At 49.5% G+C, this 14,175-nt stretch overlaps 1 protein-coding gene across 1 annotated transcript in view; it reads right to left on the bottom strand.

The window, feature by feature from the left end:
- ZC3H3 (zinc finger CCCH-type containing 3) overlaps nucleotides 1-14,175 on the bottom strand; it is a 269,239-nt gene that overhangs the window by 9,367 nt on the left and 245,697 nt on the right. The window lies entirely within an intron of this gene.

Here is a 14,175-nt window from a genome sequence, read left to right as displayed (position 1 = left end):
TCCTTAAGGCTTCCCCTGGCCTAGAGAGTCTGGCGTAGCTATTTTAGGTGCTCCCATACGCCTGGAATTTCCTGGACATAGCTGGAATTCTGTACAGTGGACGCTCGGGTTGTGAATGTGATCTGTGCGGGATGCATGTTCGCAACCTGCAGCGGCATGTCTGCGCACGCACGGGTTGCGATTTGGCGCTTCTGTGCATGCGCGGCTGCCAAAATCCGGAAGTAACCCATTCCGGGTTTCAGTGATCCGTAACCCGAAAAGAACGCAACCTGAAGCGGCTGTAACCTGAGGTATGACTGTAGTTGGAAGCAGTGTCTAGGTAGAAATCGGAAGTGTTTATTTTAGTGAATTTCACGGAATCTGCATTAAAGATATGCAAAAAAATCTCAACAACTAAAAAAAGCAACAACTTTTCTGTCCAGATTTTTCACTTTTTGAAATATGGCAGCCCTAATTAAGATCGAGCAGAGTCCCGCAAGGATGGCCAATTAGGTTGGCGAGCACAGGGACAGCAGAGTCTTCTTGGTGGTGGGCCCACCGTTCTGGACCTACCTTCCTGCAGAAAGGCAGAAGGACCCTTTAAGCAGAGGCCTTCAAACGTTCTGGTTGCCTCGCCTCAAAAAGGATACTGCAGAGTTGGAAAAGGTTCAGAAAAGGGCCACTGAAAAGATCAAGGGGATGGGAGATGCCCCTAGGAGGAAAAGATACAGCATTGGGGAACCTTTTAGCTTAGAGAAAAGGTGAATAAGAGGCGACATAACAGGAGTTTATAAAACTATTTGTGGCTTGGAGAAATGGACAGAGAAAGGTTCTTCTTTCTCTCTCAACGCCAGGACTAAAGAAGCAGATGGGGTTGGAATGACTTTGATGTAACTGCAGCATATTGAACCCGGTGCAGCGCTCTGTCCCCACGATAACCCTGCAATGTGGACCAGCATCTTTCTGTTTGTTGCAGATGAGGAACGGGGGGCCAAGGCAGCGACTTGGTCAAGCCCCCAGTGGGGTTTTAAACGCAGCGTCTCTTTGGAGAATGGGAGGAGGGCCAGGGAAATCTCCCAATTTCAGCAAAGAGACCCACCGAGTATTAATGGTCTCAGAATCAATACAGGATATGCAAAAAGAGGAAGACTAATCTGAATGAGTAATCATTTTGAAATGCAACACCATCCATTATAAAACACGAGGACAGCAAATGAAGGAATATCCAGAAAGCAGAAGCCTGGTGCCGCTTCAATGAACAGGCTTCGAGGTTTGCTGCCATTTATCAAAGAGTTTTGCAGATATGGGGGGGGGGTTCGTTCTTGGGTGGCCCGATAAATATCCTGCATCGAGCTGAGCAAGAGGAAAGGACTGTACCTCTGGCCTACCTCTCGGAAGGCAGCGTCCCTGCAGAAACTACGGCAAAGCCCCCGCCTGCCCACCCGCCCGCAAGCCCCTCGGTTAAAGTTCCTGGTAGATCGTTCAAATTGTGCGATCCATCTTGGTGGCAGACGACGCAGTCACTCACTTGTTCCTGCCACCCTCCGTATCTCGGGAGCGGCACAATCTATCTTCCGGGAACCAGGTATATAATTTCTAGTTAGTGAAAGCTCCGCTAAGAAGCCCCTTTTTCATTATGATGATTGAACAGCTTCGAGCAAAGGAGACTGCGAGGCTGGGAAGGAGAGCGGGAGCCAGCCGCTGCGGCGGAAACCCAAGTCGCTTCTGCTGAGCTTGTCACGCCAGCGAGAGAATTCGCGCTTCCAAGATGCTCTTGTGCTTTTCATGAAAACCAACACACATTTTTCCCGGGCCTGAGCGGCAGGCGGACAAGCCGGGCTTAAGAATGAAAGTGCTGTTGGGTCCAAAAAGCGGAAACCAAGCTGCAGCGCTCTGCCGAAATGGTTGGCTTTTGTTCTTCAAAAAACAGCTCTCCATAGGGCAGGTTTCCCCAGTGTGGCAACCCCTCAGAAGAAGAGAAGAAGAGTTTGGATTTGATATCTCGCTTTATCACTACCCGAAGGAGTCTCAAAGCGGCTCACATTCTCCTTTCCCTTCCTCTCCCACAACAAACACTCTGTGAGGTGAGTGGGGCTGAGAGACTTCAGATAAGTGTGACTGGCCCAAGGTCACCCAGCAGCTGCATGTGGAGGAGCAGAGACGCAAACCCAGTTCACCAGATTACGAGTCCACCACTGTTAACCACTACACCACACTGGCTCACAGTGTGAGTTGATGTAAAAACCCTGGGCAGTTGCCTCACCTCGGCAAGGATATTGTAGAGTTGGAAAAAGTTTGGAAAAGAGCAACCAAAATGATTCAGGGGATTCTTCCCTACGTATAAAGGTAAAGGGACCCCTGTCCATTAGGTCCAGTCGTGACCAGCTCAGGGGCTGCGGCACTCATCTCACTTTATTGGCCTAGGGAGCCGGCGTACAGCTTCCGGGTCACGTGGCCAGCATGACTAAGCCGCTTCTGGCGAACCAGAGCAGAGCACGGAAACGCCATTTACCTTCCCGCCGGAGCAGTACCTATTTATCTACTTGCACTTTGACGTGCTTTCAAACTGCTAGGTTGGCAGGAGCAGGGACCGAGCAATGGGAGCTCACCCCATCGCGGGGATTTGAACCGCCGACCTTCTGATCGGCAAGTCCTAGGCTCTGTGGTTTAACCCGCAGCGCCACCCGCGTCCCAATAGGTTGCTATTATTTATTAAATTTATATACCAATCTTCCTTGGAAGATCAAGGGGTGGTTGACGGTACAGTCATACCTTGGTTTGAAGTAGCTTCAGGTTTAGGTTCAGAAACCTAAACTGTGCATTGCTCTCGTTTTATTTGTATCACGCTCTATGCAGATTGAGCATCTCTGGAGAGTTTTTCTTTAAATCTTGCTTGTTTAGCTTGCCTCCGGGTGACTGAAAAATCCCTCATTTTGTCTATTTAATTAGGCAATGGTTCACCATTTGCACACAGGCTGAGGTGAAGGAGATGCCTTTACGACGGTGAATTCAAAGCTAAAAAACGATTGCCCAAAGAGCTGATAAACGCACTTCTTAGGAATGCTACTAAAACGACTTATCCCTAGCTGGTAAATGCATACCCAAATATTTCACGTTGCCTCTGGAAGATACTCACATTTAGGCCTTGATTAAACTCGGGGTGAAGGGGGGAGAGAGAGAGAGTGCTTGCGTGTGTGCAAACAGCCACCAAGAATGTCTCCCTACGAGATGTTGTTGCTCAGAGATGATGCATCACTTAAAACACCTCAGAGGGCATTCTAGGTTATTCTTGGAGGTCATAGCAGGACACAGAGGAGGACGAGAAGGAACGCAAGTTGCTGGAAAACCACCGGAGGGGAGAGGACTCTTCTGCTCAGATTTTTCTTGCAGGTTTCCCACAGGTATCTGGTTGGCCACTGTGAGAACAGGAGGCTGGGCTAGATGGGCCCCTGGCCTGATCCAGTTGGGGAAGGGTAGTTTAACCTTTCCCACTCCCATGCACAGTTTTAGAATAATAATATAATAATAATTTATTATTTGTACCCCGCCCAACTGGCTGGGTTTCCTCAGCCACTCTGGGCGGCTTCCAACAAAATATTAAAATACAATAGTCTGTCAAACATTAAAAGCTTCCCTAAATAGGGCTGCCTTCAGATGTCTTCTAAAAGTCTGGTAGTTGTTTTTCTCCTTGACACCTGGTGGGAGGGCGTTCCACAGGGCAGGCGCCACCACCGAGAAGGCCCTCTGCCTGGTTCCCTGTAGCTTTGCTTCTCGTAGTGAGGGAACCGCCAGAAGGCCCTCAGCGCTGAACCTCAGAGTCCGGGCTGAACGATGGGGGTGGAAATAAAAAAATTCCTTCCAGTAGCACCTTAAAGACCAACTAAGTTAGTTCTTGGTATGAGATGGGGGTGGAGACGCTCCTTCAGGTATACTGGGCCTTTGAGGCCAAGGCCAGGACCTCTCACTCGGGCAGTGGCGTAGTGTGGGGGGTGCAGGGGGGGCCGGCCGCACCGGGCGCAACATCTGGGGGTTAGGGTTAGGGGGCGCAAATCCACGGGTTAGGGGGCGCAAATTACTTGCCTTGCCCCGGGTGGTGACAACCCACGCTACACCACTGCACTTGGGGCAAAAGGTGGTTGCTGATGGAACACTAAGCCATGCTGCCTCTGTTTCGCCTCTGTTGCTCCGCCTGAAGGTGGAGAGGAAGCCCCATTTCCCCCGAGGCTGACGCTCCGGGTGTCTGCGCCTTGCCCCCCTGGGTCAGGGCCTATTATCTAGGAACCAGCTCTCATGGCCGTGGCGGAGACCGCCAGAGGTAATCCAGCCGGCGGAATGACGGAATCCCCCAAGCATTTTTCTGGACGCTTGGGCAGGGCGGCGGTTAGCACAAATCTCTGGTGACAGTGGGCTTGTATGCTTCACGGCCCCTCAATTCCACTTGTCAACTCGTTCACAAACACAATGGTTCCTTCTCGCGACTCACTGGCCATAAAATGCAGCAGATGAGCTCCCTGTTAGCTGACAGGATGCAGCCAAACCTGAAGCAGGCGGGGAGTGATCCATGACGGGCCACCGGGAGCGGAAACCGACAGCAGCCCCAGGAAAGGCAGCCGTGGACTGCAGCTCCAGAGAAAAGGGTCTTGTCAGGGGTCTTCTCTGCCTCGTATCATGCTGTTCCACTGTTCTCCCTAGAGGCCTAGGGGGCTCCAGTTCTGGCTGTCATGTGTCAGGACCTGTAGATCTCAGTTCTGGCCCCTCACTGCCATTCGTCTTTCTGCAAGCTCACGGCATCTTTCTGCATGCACCTGGAGGCGCAATTTGGGATCCTGGGAATCATCATGTTTGCTTGAAATCAAAAGTCAAGGTTCTAGCCCTCACACATATTCCGCACTTGTGTGGTTTGAACTTCACTTGGAACACTGAACACTAGTCAGGACACTTTTTGGATTTGAGTTTGGATTTGATATCCCTCTTTATCACTACCCGAAGGAGTCTCAAAGCGGCTAACATTCTCCTTTCTCTTCCTCCCCAACGAACACTCTGTGAGATGAGTGAGGCTGAGAGACTTCAGAGAAGTGTGACTGGCCCAAGGTCACCCAGCAGCTGCATGTGGAAGAGCGGAGATGTGAACCCGGTTCACCAGATTACGAGTCAACAGCTCTGAAGCAGTACACTACACTGGCCCTGCTGGGTGAGATCAGTTTCCCTGGAAATCTTGCTTGCAACGGACTCCTTCTGCCTTTCGTCTTGCCCTGCCCTTCTGGCTTATAGGATTCCTGCTTAGCTACCTGACCAGAAGCCTGACAGAGCGTGTTTCCAGAGTGAGTCCCAAACCTGCTGAGAGAGAGAGGGAGGGATGGGTCAGAGAGAGAGAGATGCAACTACATTGCAGCTCTGTAAATTCGCAGTTCGGGCACCAGAGACCTGCCCTCTGTTTCTGGGGGCACCTGGGCGGCCGCCAGCAAATCACTCAGCTTCAGACCTGTAAAATGGGAATGGCATCCTCCTGCATGGGACAGCTGGCTGAGCTAAAAACTCTCTTTGTAAATGAAAAGCAGCTTTTCAAATGAGAAACAGCAAGTAAGAGGAGGGAGCACCCCTCTCAACAGCAGAACAAAAGTTTCCTTCTCTCACTGTGTGTCTATGGACAACGTTCATCCTCACATATAAGATAAGATAGATAAATAAAATAAAATAAAATAAAATAAAATAAAATAGTAGTGACCAGGTTGTCAATTCAAGAGTCACCCTCGTTGTGTTTTTTGCAGCTGGGGCCAGTACCACTTCTAATTTGCATCAGTCTTGCTGGCTGGGGATGGAGAAAGGGGCTGCTTCTATGAACCCTCCTCTCCTCCACTGCTTCCTGTGGGAGGGAGTTCCACAGTTAAACCATGTGCTACATGAAGAAGTCCTTCCTCTTCTCTGTCCTAAATCTTCCAGCCTTCAGCTTTATTCTTTGTCCATGAGTTCTGGTGTTATGAGAGAGAGAGACTTTTCTCTATGCACTTTCTCCATGTCATGCATCAGGAAATAAACTTCTACAAGTTCTTGCCATGAGAGAGGAAGAACAACTTTCCTCCACCCACTTTTTCCATATCATACCCTTCTATCAGATGTCTTCTCCAAAGTGGCCTTTGTGTAGAGACAGCTTGCTCAAAGACTCGGCAGCCATTCTGCTTCTCGCCTAGTGACTTCTTTCTACCACCGTCCATTCTCTGTCCTCTCTTTTTTTATGTTATTTATAATTTTTTATTGGGACTTCCAGAGCAGCGTGCTAGAGAGACGGGTGGAGATCCGCGCTCCTGCAATCTCGAGGCAGACCTGGTGCTAGAGAGGGAGAAACGAGGGACTAGGCATTCTCTGTCCTCTATGTTGTCCCGATACCAATGAGCAACTTCACCCCACCTGCAGCTTGCCTGTGTTTTCGGTGGTGGGGAGCTGCCTTTGGGCTTAAGTCTTCCACTCCAGCCTCAAATCTGTCAGGGATTCTTTAGCTGCGATTCCTGCATAGCTCTTGGGGTCCCTTCCAACTCCCCAGTTCTATGACTCTATGATGCATCTCAGTCCCAGCGACTCCAAGGCCAAGTAAATAACTAGCGTGGGAGGGTGGTGAATCTGGGCTTGTCAGATGCAACCACTGGAACAGGAAATATTTCCAAGTCTCTCAAGTGAGATTTTAATGCCCTTTTCGCTGCGTACAGGGATGCAAAGGCTCTGCGTTGCAAGAGGAAAGAGCTTTCGAAGACCGTGCCACGATTAATCCAGAAAAAGTGAGGATCACAGGCCCGCCAAACGCAGGAGGCTTGGCAGATTTGAAAGTTGCCAACAAATCAATAAGGAGAGAGGAGATGATTTGGGGGGGGGGGTGCTGCAGACACAATTAGAGGCACACAAATGAAGAGATCAGAAAGCACATTCTCAAAGAGCTCCCTGTGGGATGGGAAGGCACGGGTTGCATTCTGAACGAGTGCTGGCTAGGGAGCAAGGGGGGGGTGGCAGAAAGTTTAAAAAATTGAGTCGTGATAGAGCCTCCATGGGTCAGGGTAGTGTACCTTTGACTCCCGTGGGCTGACGGGACACGGCTCTGGCACCAGGCCCTGCCTGCAAACTTCCCACACAGCTTCTTGCATGTGTTTCCCCCTGTAAAATAATTCAGATTCTTCAGAATCGCAGCTATTTCTTCCTTTGCTGCCGCATTTGTAGGCAGCGATGCTTCTGGGTACCAGTTGCTGGAAACCACAGGGGGGAAGAGGGCTCTTGAGCTCAGGTGGCTTCCCATAATGAGCATCTGGTGAGAACCTTGTGAGAGCAGGACACTGGAATGGATGGCCCATTGGACTGGTCCAGAAGGGCTCGTTTTTCCACCTTCGCCGCATTAAGCAGCTGGTCCCTTACCTTTCCCGCCCCGACCTGGCCACAGTGATCCATGCGACGGTCATCTCCAGGCTTGACTACTGTAATTCGCTCTACGTGGGGCTGCCCTTGAAGCTACCCCAGAAACTCCAACGGGTGCAGAATGCTGCAGCGAGGCTCCTCAAGAGGTCCCTGCCATGGGAGCACATTCACTCAGTGCTTTACCAGTTGCACAGGCTTCCCAGTGGAGTTTTGGGTCAGGTTCAAGGTGCTGGTTTTGACCTTTAAAGCCCTTTGTGGCTTAGGGCCTTCTCTTGGTCTGCCCCGCAGAGCACCTTAAGGTCCATGAATAATCATAGTTTAGAGGTCCCGGGCCCTAAGGAAGTCAGATTATCCTCCACCAGGGCCAGGGGCTTTTCAGTGATGGCTCCGACCTGGTGGAATGCTCTGTCCCAGGAGACCAGGGCCCTGCAGGATTTCACTTCCTTCTGCAGGGCCTGTAAGACAGAGCTATTCCGCCTGGTTTTCAATTTGAACTTAGCCTAATCTTTTATTCCCCTTCCTTCCCTCCCCCTCCCCTTTTTATGAAGATTCCCCGCTCTGGGATCCCACAGCTAATTCTCCCCTGGTCTCCTCGTTGGCCCAAATAGGACTAATTTAGCCAGCTAGCCCTGGTGATCATCTAATGCTTATTGGATGGATTTTCCCCCAAATTGATTTTTAATTCTGAATTTATTGTTATTCACGTTTTATACCGTATTTTATGCTGTTTTTTGTTGCATCAATTAAGTGTTTTAAATTTGTTGTTAGCTGCCCTGAGCCCGGTTTTCTGAACCAGGAAGGGCGGGGTATAAATAAAAATTTATTATGTATTATTATGTTCTTTTTAAAAACTAGTTCCAAGACCTAGTAGTTCTGGAGGTAACCTGAATGTTTGCAGGCCAGGTCTGCGAAAAGCAGCACTGCTCAGGGGCTGGGGGTGGGGGCATTTCCATGCCTCCGTGACCTTTCTTCTCCAGGAATCACAATTCCTCCTCCTGCTACGCGCTGCTCTTTGCAAAAAGATTCCACATTTGAGAAAGATTCAAGAAGCGAACAAACTAAGGGTCAGTCTGAAATGAATGGAATCAGTCTGAAATGAATGGAATCACTAACGTAGGTCTGTTAATTTCAATTGGTCTACTCTGAGCAACCCTGAGGAAAGTCACACAAGCTACCTCAAATAATTGGTTCTTAAGTGAAGAATCTGCATTTTCCGACAGGGGAGTTTCTGTCCCAGGGAGGGGCCGGCGGGCGGGCAGGCAAGAACGGACAGACAAGACATCCGCCGCTCCACGAACGTGCGCACACTACCTGCAGCTTGATAGACTCTGCATTAGGAAAGCAATTATATTAGAGGTTTGTTAACTCAATTATGAAAGTAGTTTGTGATGCTTTTTAATTAACTCATTTCTGCACGCCTGATGGAGCATGGGTTTGCCAGCGTGGATTTGCCAGATGAGACAGAGCCTCGGCGAGGGGACTGGGCCGTGGTGTGAAATTGGGAAACAGAGGGAGGCAAGCAGTGGTGCGCCTGGGTGTGTCGGAACACACACGGAAGGATGGAGGCAGAGAGCTCAGCCCACTGGGGCCTTTTCCTGCCTCGCTGAAATGAATCGGCACATCTGAGGCCTCTGAGAGCCAACTCCAGACTCCACAGGTCTCCCTGCAATCAATGGGCTTTTCTAAAAACTCTGAACATGAATTGCTGTGGACGCAGGCAGTGGTGGAAGAAGCTGTGCCACTTACTTACTTTTCCTATTTAACATTTTGCCTTAACAAGAGTCCTGGTGAACTTAAAAACCTGGCATATTACTTACTATTTTTGTTTGTACCTAATGAGGTATTAGGGACGCGGGTGGCGCTGTGGGTTAAACCACAGGGCCTAGGACTTGCCAATCAGAAGGTCGGCGGTTCGAATCCCCGCGAAGGGGTGAGCTCCCGTTGCTCGGTCCCTGCTCCTGCCAACCTAGCAGTTTGAAAGTACGTCAAAGTGCAAGTAGATAAATAGGTACCGCTCCGGCGGGAAGGTAAACGGCATTTCTGTGCGCTGCTCTGGTTTGCCAGAAGCGGCTTAGTCCTGCTGGCCACATGACCCAGAAGCTGTACGCCGGCTCCCTTGGCCAATAAGGCGAGATGAGTGCCGCAACCCCAGAGTTGGTCACGACTGGACCTAATGGACCCTTTACCTTTAATGAGGTATTATTTTAATATTCCTTGGTGAATTTGAGGGGGGGAAATGTCTCTAAGCTTACATTGTTGCTAAAACAGCTGCAAAATCCCCACAGATGCTAACAGGAATTGCTGCAGGATAGAGAGGGCTGGAACTATCAGGGGCAGCAGCGATTCTATCTGCCTTTCCCCCTCCTGCCCCACCTGGAACCCTTAAAAGGAGGAGCTGCTGTTTAAGTGCTTATTCTTGCTCCCTCTTGATGGTTTCGTGGGGAATAATTGCTTGCCTTTCTGGTAGGAAAACAAACGCATTTTGATACTTCTGAAATGTAAAGATTTATTTTGATTGTTATTGATTTGCATTCTGTCGCATGTGCATTGATAGGTTTGTGTTCGCATCTGCATCGCCGCCTTGGGGGGTTTCTTGGCCAAAAGGTGGCATATTAATAAATAACATGACAGGAATGAGATTCAAACCCCTGCCCTCCCCTGCCCATCTGTCCCCCACCCATTTTAGGTCCCTCCCCTGCATCTGTTTCAGCAGAGCGGAGCCCCAGAGAGACCGGCTTGCCACTCTCCCAAATACCGAAAGGCAGATGGCGCCTGGGACGCAACAGCCCATCGCAGGGAGGAAACGAAACTCCAGAATCTTGCGTCGGGAATAAATTATGCAATCATATGATCCATGATGCTATTCCTTCCTTGGAGGTTTTTAAGCAGAGGTTGGGTGGCCATCCGTCATGGATGCTTTAGCTGAGATTCCTGCATTGCAGGGGGCTGGACTAGATGACCCTCAGGGTCCCTTCCAAGTCTGCTCTTAATTCTATTATTATAAACCCAAGGGGTGCTGTTGTTGAGTCAGGGAAGCTCTGAAACACTTGGATCAGTAAAAGGGATACCCGAGAGCAGTGCTCCTCTTGCATGCTGTAGGTATCCCAATGTGAAGTCTGGGATACAAAGGTCCATATAGTTAAAGCTATTTTCCCCCAGTAGTGATGTATGGAAGTGAGAGCTGGACCATCAAGATGATCGCCGAAGAATTGGTGCTTTTGAATTCTGGTGCTGGAGGAGACTCTTGATAGTCCCATGGACTGCAAGAAGATCAAACCTCTCCATTCGGAAGGAAATCAGCCCTGAGTGCTCCCTGGAAGGACAGATCCTGAAGCTGAGGCTCCAATACTTTGGTCACCTCATGAGAAAAGAAGACTCCCTGGAAAAGACCCTGATGTTGGGAAAGATGGAGGGCACAAGGAGAAGGGGACAGCAGAGGACAAGATGGTGGGACAGTGTTCTCAAAGCTACTAACATGAGTCTGACCAAACTGCGGGAGGCACTGGAAGACAGGAGGGCCTGGCGTGCTCTGGTCCAGGGGGTCATGAAGAGTTGGACACAACTAAACAACAACAACAACTCTGAGAAGCAGACTATTCACTGCTAGATTCATTAAGTTTCTAGTCCTCACCATCAATTAAAACAGCTTGGGAGGCTCAGAGCACTCCAAGTGGGGCAGAGCTTTTAAGGGGGCAAGGGGTTCAGGAATTTACCTTGTTGGCCACGAAGCTCTCTATTCTCCACACCCTGTTTTTCCTCCTCTCTTTTTGCCTCAAAACACAATTTCAGGTGCCGATCTGGTGGAACGCTCTGTTGCAAGAGACTAGGGCCCTGTGGGACTTGACATCTTTCTGCAGGGCCGGCAAGACGGAGCTGTTCCACCAGGCCTTTGGCCAGGGCAGAGTCTGACCCCCTCCTTTGGTAATCCGCACTCTAGCCCAATGCTTGCCATTAATTTGATTTTGAACAGATTTTAGAATGAATTGATTTTAGAATGCTGTGTTACTTTTATTGTTGTTAGCCGCTCTGAGCCCGGCTTCGGCTGGGGAGGGCGGGATATATATAAAACAATATTATTATTATTATTATTATTATTATTATTATTATTATTATTATTATTTATATAAATTCAATAAATAATATGGTCATCCAAACCCCTTTTAAAAACCTCTTTCCCCATTCCAAGGGAGTCTGTTCCACTGTCAAACAGCTCTCACTCTCAGAAAGTTGCTCCTAAGGTTTATTTGGAACCGGCTTTCTTGCAATGTGAATCCATTGGTTCAGATTGTCCCATCTGGAGCAGCAGAAAACAAGCTTGCTCCATCTTCCACGTGACGGCCCTTGAGATATTTGAAGGTGGCTGTCCTATCACCTCCCTGTCTTCCCTTCTCCGGGTTAAACATCTACAACTCCCTCAACCGTTCCTCATCAGGCTTGCTTTCCAGACTCTTTACCTTCTTCTCTTTACCTTCTCTTTACCTTCTCTGAACACTTCTTAACCTATGTTGCCCAGACCTGTGAGTCCAGGGCGAGGCCCGCTGGCGGGATACAGGTGTGTGCATTGGCAGGGAGGGAAGGGAGGCACTTGGCAGAGTTATTCCTGCAGAAGCAGAAGCGGTAAACAAAAACTGAAGCGCTGTACCTCAATGAATTTTCCAAAGCGAAAGTGTTTTGAGCGTGCTCAGCGGAGCTGTTAAAAAAGACTGGAGCGAGCATCTTCCATTAACGTTACGACCGTGAAATATGACAATAAAATGATAGCCGTATGGCCGCAAATTTGCAGCCCGCCGAGTTGCCAGGGGTTTATCCTCACTCAAACGTGCAGAGAGCTGTAAAATGTTTACAGAAAGGGTCGTTTGCCACCATAAAATCCTCTTTTCTCTCCTAAACAAGGCTGAGTGGAGTCATTTACAAACCCCAGAATGTTCATCGGGGGAGAGGGGAACATCTGTTCTCTCCAGGAGCCTGCAGTGATCTTCTCGAACAAATTAACTAAAATGGGTGCTTTCTAATTAAATTAGCACTCGATTGGAAGGGCCGACATTGGTGCACTCGCTTACAATTAGCACGGGGAGGACTGACTGCTCCGGCGCAAACCATTTAACTGGAAGGTGAAATATGGAAAGCCGCATTACCTGCGGACGATTAGCACCGCAGCAACGGGAGGCTTCGCTTCTGCCCTTGCCACGGCGACGAGAACGCGAGAAGGCAGAGGGATTTGCAGAGCCCCCCAGCGGGAAGGAACAGAGAGGATAAGGAAGGCTCTTGAACGCTTGCCTGTGGCCGGCCTTGCAAAGAGCTGGGAAGAGAAGGGACTCAGGGTGGCCTGCTACTAATGGAAGTCACCCAGCAAAACCAAGCGCTCTCTGCAAAGGCTTAGCCATGAAGGGTCACTGGAATCGCCATCCGCAGAGGTAACCTCTTTCCAAAGCAGCAAAAAACTGGGGGTGGGGGCGCGCATCTGCCTTCATGCTCAGCCTGTGAGCTTCCTAAGAACGTTTAGCAGTCCCTGAAGAAAACATAGCCCTATTGCTTTACATCAGGGAGGGCTGTGTGGAGAGAGTCTCTTCCTTTAAATTCCTAGGAGTTTATCTCAGTGAAGACCTTACTTGGAAAATCAATACAACCCAGGTGGTTAAGAAAGTCCAACAGAGACTCCATCTCCTCAGAGTATTGCGGAAGAACGATGTCAATCAACATTTGATGATCTCCTTCTACCGGTCCACGATAGAAAGTGTCCTTTCCTACTGCATCACGGTGTGGGACGCTGGTTTGACATCACCTGATGGGAAGTGCCCACAGAGGGTGGTGAATACAGCACAAGATATTATGGGCTGTCCCATGAATCCACTGGATGAAATAGCGGAAGAACGTTGCCTCAGGAGAGTGAGGAAAATTCTCAGGGATGGTTCACACCCTGGCCGGCACTTTCTTGTTCTCCTGCCCTCGGGCAGAAGATACAGAAGCAGGATTAGTCGCACCAACAGGGTAAAGAACAGCTTCTATCCTGGGCTGCTAGGCTGCTGAATGAAAAGACAACAACAGGGCAACGGACTTTCGGGTGTGGTGGGTGTGCGTCAGTAAACGAGGGGAATTAAGACTAAGAGAGCTGAGTGGGGGTGCTCATGTAATCTCACTGTATACAAGTTGTACAAGTGACAATAAAGGATTTCAATTTCAATTTCAATTCAATTCCTACTTCAAAAAAGGATTTTGGTGGCAAGGTAATCCATATTTTCTCCATCCAGTTTTGCAACACACGTCACTTGCAAGAGCCTAACAAATTTTCAGAAATACATAGAGGGCTATCAATGGCTGCTTGCCAGGACGACTATGATGTATCTCCACAGTTGGCGGCAGCGACACTTCTGAAGACCAGTTGCTGGAAACTGCAGGAGAGGAGAGGGCTCTCATGCTTGGATCCTGCCCAGCCACTGTGAGAACAGGACGCTGGACTAGAGGGGCCATTGGCCTGATCCAGTAGGCCATGGGAGCCAGTTTCTAGGGGCTGAGGTCCCTTCGCACCCCTCAATAAAACATCTGAGGCGGCAATTCCATCTGCCCCAGTTGATGGGCGTTGCCACTCAACTGGTGTGTTTGCGCTGCCTCTTGTGATTATGTGGGGCTTGCTCAATATTTTTTTCAAGCTGGAAGCCCTGCATTTCCCCAGAAGCAGAATCCAGACACTCCTTAAATGCATTATGAACACTGACATATTGCCGGAAGACGGTTCCGGCTGCTCAGCCCATCAAAGTTCTGGGCAGTTCTGGGCACCACCGTTCAAGAAGGACACTGACAAAC

The sequence above is a fragment of the Podarcis vaucheri genome, assembly GCF_965113315.1.
Source record: "Podarcis vaucheri genome assembly, chromosome: 8".
NCBI lineage: Eukaryota > Metazoa > Chordata > Lepidosauria > Squamata > Lacertidae > Podarcis > Podarcis vaucheri.
This window is presented reverse-complemented; position numbering and strand designations above follow the sequence as displayed.